Source organism: Pollachius pollachius (genome assembly GCF_949987615.1).
Source record: "Pollachius pollachius genome assembly, chromosome: 5".
Classification (NCBI taxonomy): Eukaryota; Metazoa; Chordata; class Actinopteri; order Gadiformes; family Gadidae; genus Pollachius; species Pollachius pollachius.
In genome coordinates, this window is record NC_136938.1 from 20,130,730 (window position 1) to 20,141,991 (window position 11,262).

The following is an 11,262-nucleotide window of genomic DNA, read 5'->3' on the forward strand; positions in this document are numbered from 1 at the left end:
ACAGAGCTGAAAGGAGAGAGCCGGCATCGGGTACGGTGAGCCTGGGTCTCTTCGGCCGCGCGGCCCGCACGACAGAGCTGCATTCTGGTCGATGTGGGAGTTTGCTGTGTTCGGGGGAAACCTCTTGTGTAAGAGAGCACGTGGTGTTTCCATTCTGTTTTGTTTGTCAATGGCTTTGTTAAACTGAGACGGGTGAAGAACAGGCCTTGGCGTTATCGATTGCACCGGACGCAGCTGCCGTAATCGTAGTGTAGCTACTCGGAGTTAAAATAAAAGTTATGGTCGTTGGAAAGTTTAATTTAGCAAGGTGTAACGAATGAACACAAATGAGAAGGACAGAAAAGTTATCCAATGAATTATAAGTGTATGGGAGGGGGATATTAACGCTAAGTGTGTGGTGGTGTATGTGTGCATGTCAATGTTTCTAATCTGAAGAGCTTCAAGATGGGTTTTTACATATTTCATGAGTGTTGGGGATTCTTTTCATACCTTGACTCCTGTAGACACGCACACCTGCTAGAGAGTGAGGAGTTAAAACACACACACAAACATGCACACACACACCTGGCAGAGAGACAGGAGTTAACAAACACACACACACACACACACACACACACACACACACACACACATACACACACACACACACACACACACACACACAAACACACCTGGCAGAGAGAGAGAGGAGTTAACACACACACAAACACACATACATAACACACACCTGGTATAAATAGAGCAGTTAAATGCACACAAGCTCCCACACATGCACACACACTCCTGGTAGAGATGGAGAAGTTAAAGACACATACACACACGCACGCACACACACACACACACACACACACACACACACACACACACACACACACACACACACACACACACACACACACACACACACACACACTTGCTTAAGATGGAGCAGTTAAACACCCTTACAAATACACACCCACATGCGTGCACCTGATGAAAAAGCAAGAGTGCGTCATGCTTAGGCATGCTGTTGTCCCTCACGCAACGCTACTGCATGTATACGTGTACTTACTTAACCTACTTAGACCCAACATTATTTATGCATCATCCATGTCTGATCATGCTGATTCATTGTCAATGAAGAAATCCATTTAGTATAGTACAAGTTATGCTATATGTTTCAGAAAGTGGGGAATGAGTTGTGTTTTGAGTTGTTTTAAAGAGGGGCGCTTTTATTGTGTTCAGGCATTGGACAAAGGGTGATTTTCTATTTCACTCACTTTTGTTATTTTTAGAAATCTATTCCATTGAAACCAACTATTGTTGATGTCCAACAATTATAGAATCTCGTATTCTGTTTATTGATTTACTATTAATTCAATCAAATTTACAACTGGAATCCAAATCTGACACAGAGGACGGATTCAACCAATCAACTCAGCAATAATATCAGGTGTGTTCCGACATCTTTGGCTCATAGGTGGCCAACTCTCCTATTCGTCAATCACCCTCTCAGAGTTTAGATTTTACATGTTATCAGGATGCTCATAGCGATGTGCTTTCACATAGTCAGCAAAAGTCCTCACATCCTTCAGTCCTTAAGACACGAGTTAGCATGAGTTTAAACAACAGACAGATTTGTGTACATACTGCTCGCGGAGAACGCACAACACTACTTCTATCAAACAAGATCTGTGCTAATCCTCTTCTACTCCTCTCTTCCGAGTGGCTTGTTTTGTTTTTGTGTTTAGGAGATAATGGATGGATGATTTAGACTCAAACTCACAAATTGAACAAATTGAAAGGGGAGTGCACTTTATCCTCATGGCAATTTGTTTCATGCCAATGCACAGCAGCGTAATTATCATTGTGGCAAATACTAATTAGGTATAAGGGCTCTGCAAATGTGGATTGCGGTCTTAGATAGAAAGTATACATGCAAATATTTCCCTGAGGTAATTCTCCAAAGTTTTCTCTCCCCCCTCCCCCCCTCCCCTCTCCCCCCCTCCCCCACACCCAATCCCCCTCCCCTTGCTATATTGCTGTAGCAGGTTTTCTCATTACTATACAATTAGATGACCCATTAAATGGCTTATTATTCACAATTACACAAACATAATGGGTGTTTAAGTTCATGTGAACCCTAATAAATCCGTGTCAGCACAGAGGACCAGGCCTGGTTCCCTGCATGTCACTGTTACTCTGAAAGTCTGGGGTTTTTAAGCACACTTACATGAATTATAAGCTGGACACACACAAAATGTAGATGCAGAGAGCGAGAGAGAGAGGACATATATGCAGAGAGAGCGGGGGGGGGGGGGGGTTGTTTTATCCATAATGCGGGCAGGGTTGGAGAAAGTGCTTTGATTGACGGTTGTCTGGCCCAGTGCCTGTGGAGGTTGTTCCCCTGCCGACCGCTATTATCTGCAGAAGGACTGCCCCTTCGCCTTGGCAGGAACAGTGTCACCCCTCGCCCCTGGAGGAGGCTACCCCATTTGGGAGGAGATGAATAGGGGTCCTCCCCCCCCCCCTCCCCCCCCCCCCCCCCCCCCCCCCCCCCCCCATGAGGTCTCTGTGCTCACAGTCCACGCAGAGAGGCCTATAGCGCAGTAAACAAGCTTTCTGTCAACACGCTACAGTCTCCGACGTAGGCCTTGAAACACACTGCTCGGTCCTTCACTGCTGCCTCTGTAGCCAGGACATTCAGGGGGGCTTGGCCTGGAAGTGAATGAGGTTGAAGTGTGTGTGTGTGTGTGTGTGTGTGTGTGTGTGTGTGTGTGTGTGTGTGTGTGTGTGTGTGTGTGTGTGTGTGTGTGTGTGTGTGTGTGTGTGTGTGTGTGTGTGTGTGTGTGTGTGTGTGAGTAGGCATACATGGTTTACAAGACCAATTTTCAGGTTTACTCACCAGCATTACGAGACCAATCGGGTTATGGAACCAATTTTGATGGTCTCGTAAACCTAAAACTTTATATTGTTATAATTATTGAATATTAATTGTTTCAGTCATTTTGAAGATATGTGTGATTACATAGTTTCTAGTGTTATGAGTTAATATAGTTGTTTTACTTTTATGGCCCACCCCCTGCCTTTCTGAGGTTCACACAAATTGGTCTCACAAGGCAGGACGTGTTTGTGAGACCAGGACGTGTGTGTCCGACAGCGCCACCTCAGGCTGCAAGTGACATTGCAAAGTACACACACTCCCGCGAAAACATACACAATTTCCCGCGAAAATATACACAACGCGGGAAATATACACAACGCGGGAAAATATACACAACGCAGGCTTGCAGTGTGGACCAGCCGGACAAGCACAATGAACTTGAAAAAGTAAGTTTTTTGTACTTATTATTTATTGTTCTCTATTCTTCTTCTTATTGCTGCTCTTCTATCTTGCCTTATCTTATCTTATTGCCAGCATGAATTAATGTTCATGCTGGTTGCTAGCTAACAGGTTACTCAAAGACCTTAGGGAGTTATCTGATAACTACACACTCTAGGCCTACTCTGTAATCTGCGCTTTTATTCGAGGGGTAGGTTGTGTTGTTTGCATAAAATATTGGTGCTCTATAATCCCGAATTATCGTTTATGAGCTGCTTCATGAAGTTTGATATGAAGTTATGGTTATAGCTATGATTTCAGCTGTATTTTGGGCATATAAACGAGCTTTGTACCGGTTTTAGATCGGGATTGTATTCTGTTTTTATCGCTAAAAGCGACCGATTTCTAAAACAACAGACTGAGTCAGAGCAATAATTTGATTGAGGGTGGGTGCTGCCGGAGCATGGACACTGCCATTGAATTGGTCTGCTGCCGAGAGGTCCTGGTCAACCGTGACCATCTAATGGCGGGATTAGGTTGCATAACCATGCATAGGGTATTTCGGATGCTGTGCGGCGAGAGAGAGGTTTTGGAAGTGGCCATGTTCTCTCCAAGGGACGTCCGAGCGGAGACACTGGCGCGCCCCATAAATAGCAACCAAGTAACAAGGCTAAAACGATCATTCCCCCTCCGTTTTCCTTCGATGCGTTTCAGGAATATCTCCGTAAAGACCGACTCATTGCGGAAACGCAGCGAGCTGTGCAAACGCAGTAGTACCTACATATTCAAGGCGCTGGTTCTCCACAAAAAAAAGCGAGTCAAGCCTGCGCGCACCTGCGTGCTATATAAAAACATTCAAGTCGAGGAGGAGATAGTAGTTGTTTAACCTTTTAGATTGAGTAGAAATACTTTTTAATGTACAACTAGTAATTCAATTGACCAAGGGGCTGTATTTAGAGCTACAAAAATAATACAAAAAAAAACCTGTAACTTTCAACGCAACTCTACCGTAGCTTCAGGCGTCCACATGAATCCTAACACGAAACCGCATAGGTCCCATAGCACCCTGGGACCATGGACCTATGAAATAACATGGTTTATTATCTGCCTATTAACATGGTTATTAAAGACATAGTTTCACAAAAAAAAAAGACCCGAAAGACATGTTAGATGCACTTTGGGAGATACACTCGCGGATGAGCGTATATGCGAGGCGGATTCACGAGTGTCACGTTTACTTTAGGTGGATGTTGGAGGTTTACTTTCTGGTGGATGTTGATGGATATTGCCCTGATGGATATTGCACAGATAAATCTTACTATGAAACTACTTCTTAGAGTTTAACTCCCTGTGCATCAGCAATCGGCTAGTCAGTGAACAACAGGGTGAGTAGAAAGGGACATTTGTGGAACTTCTGTTTACTGACCCCCCCCCCGTGGTTTAATTAGCAGCTTGGAAACATAGATCTGTGATATCGTCTGAGTAATAGTTTATACACTTTATGGTTGGAGTGCTAGCTTGTGGAGATTGACATGACAGGGGCTGATTGACATCGGAGGGTTAGTCAGTTTTAACGCTGCCAGCCAAGGGCTGGTTTCCGATTCAAAGGTACCCTGTGGAAATGTATGATTACCCCAGCTCCCTTGGCCCTTTATAATTCATTAATGCAACCAGGGGGACTGCAATAAGATGATCCTCCTGTCAAACTGGTTGTTTGATTTTCCGTAGCCATTTCAGCGAGCCTCAGAGCCTGACTCATTACCTGCTATGGCTGCTAGAGCCACAGAGTAGGAGTAGGTTACCACGCCAGTGACGTACCTGATTGTTGAAATACAACATAATCAACACTTACACCCCTTTCACCGTACAATTTAATCCCTTTTAGCAAGTTCAGCACTTTTTAGTTATTGTACCATTGAGAAGGCAGACAATACATCTGTTATATCAACTAAACTAAACTAAACTCAAATTTCAGTTCAGTACATCTTTAAGCTGTGTCGGTGACTAACAATACTTTTTTAGGCCACAGCTAAAATGAGTTCTGATAATGCTATATATTTGTAAGGACTAACTTGAAACAATATTTTGCAGTGAGGCGAGGCAGAATAGACCCGATTTGTGCAGCACAACATCAAGTAAGGCAGAAGAAGGACAGCGCGTTGTGTGTCTCGAGATACATCAGCCCCATCAAAGGTAAGCTTTTGCTTTAAACCCTGTATGTATTGCGTACTGTAAGGGTTTGATTTGAGATTTGACCATGTCTGATGTCTTGTCTCTCAAAGCCCCCAAATCACAATAAGCTTTAATTTTATTAATTTCCTTTTTTTCAGTTTTTGGTCAGTTTTAGGTCATTTTTAGGTCAGTTTCAGTAGTTTATGGTCAATTGTGGTCAGATTTTGTGTCTCCCACAATCTTGCTCAAAAAGGTTTGTCAATGAATACACTGTGTCAGAGTAGATTCAAACAAAGGAAGTGCTTTAAAATGGCCTGAAACAATGCAAAATACTGCTTCCGTATGTGACTAGGATTCAGTATGGCTTGTGTGTTTTTTGTGTTTGCATGATCATGGTGTTTGAGGCCAGTGTTTGGCATATGAGGACAACAGTGAAACAGTGTAACCAATTCTTTAGTACAAAGACTTGTGTGTGTGTTTGTGTGTGGCCCAGTGATGGTTTATAAGGACAGAGTTAGGCATACAAGGTCATACAGTAAAATACAGTATGTCACATCAGTTTTGTATGACTTTAAATATTGGCTTTTGACAAAAGCAGATTTAGGATCAAATTTCACAACGTTTTCATCAAGAAATGCCTTTTCTCATTGAGGAAAAACAGCAAATATTTGAATCTGTAAAGTAATGATGAGATGATATTTGATGAGTGAGTTAGCAGATCTTATGAATATCACCTTCTTTCCTCATGATTGTCATTTTCTATCATAGTATCTCATTTTCATCTAATAATTTTACCTTTTTTATTACGCTCGTTTTCATTACCTGTTATTTATTTATTTATTTATTGATAGGAAGAGTTGTGTTTGCATTGGAGCCAATTCGTAAAGGCTTCCAAATCACAATAAGCTTTAATCTTATTCATTTAATTTTTTTCAGTTTTAGGGCATTTTAAGAGTCAGTTTCAGTAGTTTATGGTCAATTGTGGTCAGATTTTGTGTCTCCCACAATCTTGCTCAAAAAGGTTTGTCAATGAATACACTGTGTCAGAGTAGATTCAAACAAAGGAAGTGCTTTAAAATGGCCTGAAACAATGCAAAATACTGCTTCCGTATGTGACTAGGATTCAGTATGGCTTGTGTGTTTTTTGTGTTTGCATGATCATGGTGTTTGAGGCCAGTGTTTGGCATATGAGGACAACAGTGAAACAGTGTAACCAATTCTTTAGTACAAAGACTTGTGTGTGTGTTTGTGTGTGGCCCAGTGATGGTTTATAAGGACAGAGTTAGGCATACAAGGTCATACAGTAAAATACAGTGTCACATCAGTTTTGTATGACTTTAAATATTGGCTTTTGACAAAAGCAGATTTAGGATCAAATTTCACAACGTTTTCATCAAGAAATGCCTTCATCTCATTGAGGAAAAACAGCAAATATTTGAATCTGTACAGTAATGATGAGATGATATTTGATGAGTGAGTTAGCAGATCTTATGAATATCACCTTCTTTCCTCATGATTGTCATTTTCTATCATAATATCTCATTTTCATCTAATAATTTTACTTTTTTTATTACGCTCGTTTTCATTACCTGTTATTTATTTATTTATTTATTGATAGGAAGAGTTGTGTTTGCATTGGAGCCAATTCGTAAAGGCTTCCAAATCACAATAAGCTTTAATCTTATTCATTTAATTTTTTTCAGTTTTAGGGCATTTTAAGAGTCAGTTTCAGTAGTTTATGGTCAATTGTGGTCAGATTTTGTGTCTCCCACAATCTTGCTCAAAAAGATTTGTCAATGAATACACTGTGTCAGAGTAGATTCAAACAAAGGAAGTGCTTTAAAATGGCCTGAAACAATGCAAAATACTGCTTCCGTATGTGACTAGGATTCAGTATGGCTTGTGTGTTTTTTGTGTTTGCATGATCATGGTGTTTGAGGCCAGTGTTTGGCATATGAGGACAACAGTGAAACAGTGTAACCAATTCTTTAGTACAAAGACTTGTGTGTGTGTTTGTGTGTGGCCCAGTGATGGTTTATAAGGACAGAGTTAGGCATACAAGGTCATACAGTAAAATACAGTATGTCACATCAGTTTTGTATGACTTTAAATATTAGCTTTTGACAAAAGCAGTTTTAGGATCAAATTTCACAATGTTTACATCAAGTAATGCCTTCATCTCATTGAGGAAAAACAGCAAATATTTGAATCTGTACAGTAATGTCGAGATGATATTTGATGAGTGAGTTAGCAGATCTTATGAATATCACCTTCTTTCCTCATGATTGTCATTTTCTATCATAATATCTAATTTTCATCTAATAATTTTACCTTTTTTATTACGCTTGTTTTCATTCACTGTTATTTATTTATTTATTGATAGGAAGAGTTGTGTTTGCATTGGAGCCAATTCGTAAAGGCTTCCAAATCAAAATAAGCTTTAATCTTATTCATTTCCTTTTTTTCAGTTTTAGGGCATTTTAAGGGTCAGTTTCAGTAGTTTATGGTCAATTGTGGTCAGATTTTGTGTCTCCCACAATCTTGCTCAAAAAGGTTTGTCAATACACTGTGTCAGAGTAGATTCAAACAAAGATTGCGTTTGTAACTCAGTTACCCCATTGTAAAACGTGACGTTATTTTTTTTTCAGACAGAGGCTGATCCCTAGAGTTCAATGTAAAATGTACAGTATAATAAAAGTAATGACGTTTTGGAACATTGATGCATATAAATCTATTTTAGCAGACACCAAGAATAAACGATGAACAGTGGAAATGGCCATAACATATCCTCTTTGACGGCTGCAGATAAATGTGAAACAGAAATCTAAAAACAAATTTTTGACTAAAAATCACTAGAACCCTGAAACTTTTCTTGGATCAGGATATGAGCTTTCAATACAATTTAACAGTCTGATCTATTTCTGCTTTCATTGAGCTAACTGATGTTGGAAGTTAGTGTTATTGAACTTGCTCTCTGGGCCAGGTTTCTTGTCCTCAATAATGTCGAACATATTTACAGTAAAAATAACCAACTGTAAATAATGTTCAATATATTGCATTACAAAATTGAACAACAGATACTATTTATTAAAATGCATCTACTATGCTCTCCTGTTACATATTTTTCAGACATGGACACTCCTGAAGGTGACAGACTCCTTCCTGTACTTAAGGGTACGATCAAGTTGAATTTTAATACATATCAAGTTTATAATTTCCAGTGCGTAACCTTCGGCAGTTTCTAGGCCTATAGAGAAAGGTCATCATCAAATGTAGTCAGCCATACTAACAAACAATTATGTCATCTTGTTTGTTTTCAGTCCCTAAAGCCAATACACGAAGACCATGGACAAAAGCAGAAGAAAATGCTGTGATGAGACACTTCAAGTCTCATGTAATTAAAGGCCATTTGGCCTCCAAGAAAGAGTGTTCCCTCTGCAAAGAATGTGAGCCAGCACTAAAAAAAAGAACGATCCAAAATATTAGGAGTAACCATATCTACATAGCCAGCGTTGTTCAACTTGTTCAGTTCTTGATTGTTAAAATATATTATAACGTTTAGTGTTTTTAATGTTTAATGTTTTTTTTATATATTAATATGTTCAATGTTGCACATTACCCCGATGGAATAAATTTTTTGAAATTGAAATCTCTTAATTGTGATAGTTAATGTTCTTAAGAATAGATACATCAATATGTAATGCTACACAAAAAATTGAAGGCTTTAAATAGACCTTGTGATTGGTATCGGATATCGGCCCAAAACATCCACCTCTAACGTCTACCACATTTTTATGGTTGGGTAAGGCTCCAACACCAACAACTGCTGCATTTGCACTCCATTTTTCGTGTTGTCTTTTTAGAATATATCTATGGTGTCATACAACAGATTGTGTTTGTTACTCTTCCTCAACATGCCAAACTTGAAAGTCCTAGAAAACAACAGATGACGCGCAGACAACTCAGTTCCTTTTCCTTTTCTTAATTGAATTTGTTAATTTAGAAGGAGGTTCAGTTTCAGGTTCATAACCTTAACAAATCATAAAGGAAAAATACGAATACTGCATCGCAGCGTCCATAAACAATAAGAAGAAATAAACAATCCATTCAAGAAGCACAATTACAATTACTTTTTTTACGTGCTGTTAGAGATTTTAATCATGCAGCCCCATATGTCAGTGGAGAGAGTAGACGGGAGTCCAGGATGTCTTGCGTTGAAAAGGTATATTTACTTGATCAAGGAGACGTGAATGAATGATCAGTACACGTTATGTTCTGATGCTCCTTTCATTTCTGAAGTGTCTGTCCTCTGGGGAAACCACAACACAGATAATGTCAGAATTTAGTCTACTCAGGACCTTTGTCCTCCATCCAACATAATATCAAACCTCTGACTCCAGTTAACTTTACCCCGCTCAGGGAAAACAGTCAAACACATATCTGAGTGCGGCTGCTTTAGCAATGCTATCAGAATGACTCCTGTTTTCCCCAAAAGGAGCAGACTCACTGCTTAGCAATATCTCTGTGTCTACACCCAATGTTTGGTGTGGCCTTGCCATGACTGCAAAGCCGAGTTGGACCCAGTGCATCTTAATGATGGAATGATGATGGAATTCCCTAACAAGTGCTGCTTAGAGTAAACAAAAGGTCAAACAATAGATTGGCGTATAACGCAGCTATTCTCTGTCATAATCTTGAAATGAATAAATAATGCAAACAATCAGCGCATGATGAGCTGCACATGTACCGTCAGCGTCTGGTTTCTCCTCAAGTTGAGGAAGTAATGGTTGTCATTCATTCATTCATTTGTGATCCGATTATCAATCTAACTCAGATTTATTTGTATATTCTCTTAACCTGAAGAGTAAATTCTTTCATGCGATACTAAAAACTTGCAGTTTTGCATGTAATCTTTGTACTGACTAGAAGGCTCCCCTGTGAGGGGGACAGCAGCAGAGAGCATTGGATGCAGGGTACAGATTGCTTTGACTTGTAAAATATGCTAAACTTGCTACTTATTTTTTTTTTTTTTCCTCGGTTGAGATGTGGCGTGTGAGGGGGAGGGTGCAGAGCAGCAGCACCACCTCCGCCCACGACTCAGAGTCGCATTGCTAATGAGCAACTGGCCCTCTGCAGAAGGAGAGTCTTGGAAAATGGCACAGGTTTTATTATCTAGGCTTAAAACTTCATAACAACAATTTAAAGGCCATTGAGAGTGAAAATAGCTAAAAAGGAGGATTGGAGTGGATCTTAAAAAGGGTTTTTAAGAGATTAAATATAGTATTATATTCTTGTAGACCTTGTAATGTTGGTCAGTCCTCTTATACCATTACCTGGTTTGTTTTTGTGTGTTACATGTCAACAGGCCTTGTAATGTTGGTCAGTCCTCTTATACCATAACCTGGTTTGTGTTTGTGTGTTATATGTAAACAGGCCTCATAAACACTGTTGGTTTCACAAACCACAATTTGTCTGACCCCGTAAGCCTGTGAAATGTCACATATTTTTCTAAAAGAGAAATTATGATTTTGAAGTCAGATTTGTTTTCTGCAGATAAAATGAAAATTTTTGATATGTCTTTTAAGTTCGGCAGATGCTGCGTTAGGTGTGGTCTCATAAACCACCGCCACGCATGAATTTGCAAGATTGGTCTCGTAAACCACATATGCCTGTATGTGTGTGTGTGTGTGTGTGTGTGTGTGTGTGTGTGTGTCTATGTGAAAACCATTGTCACATTTTTGAATGAAAGAGAAGATGGTTTTGATGACATACTTGGCATGACAGACTCG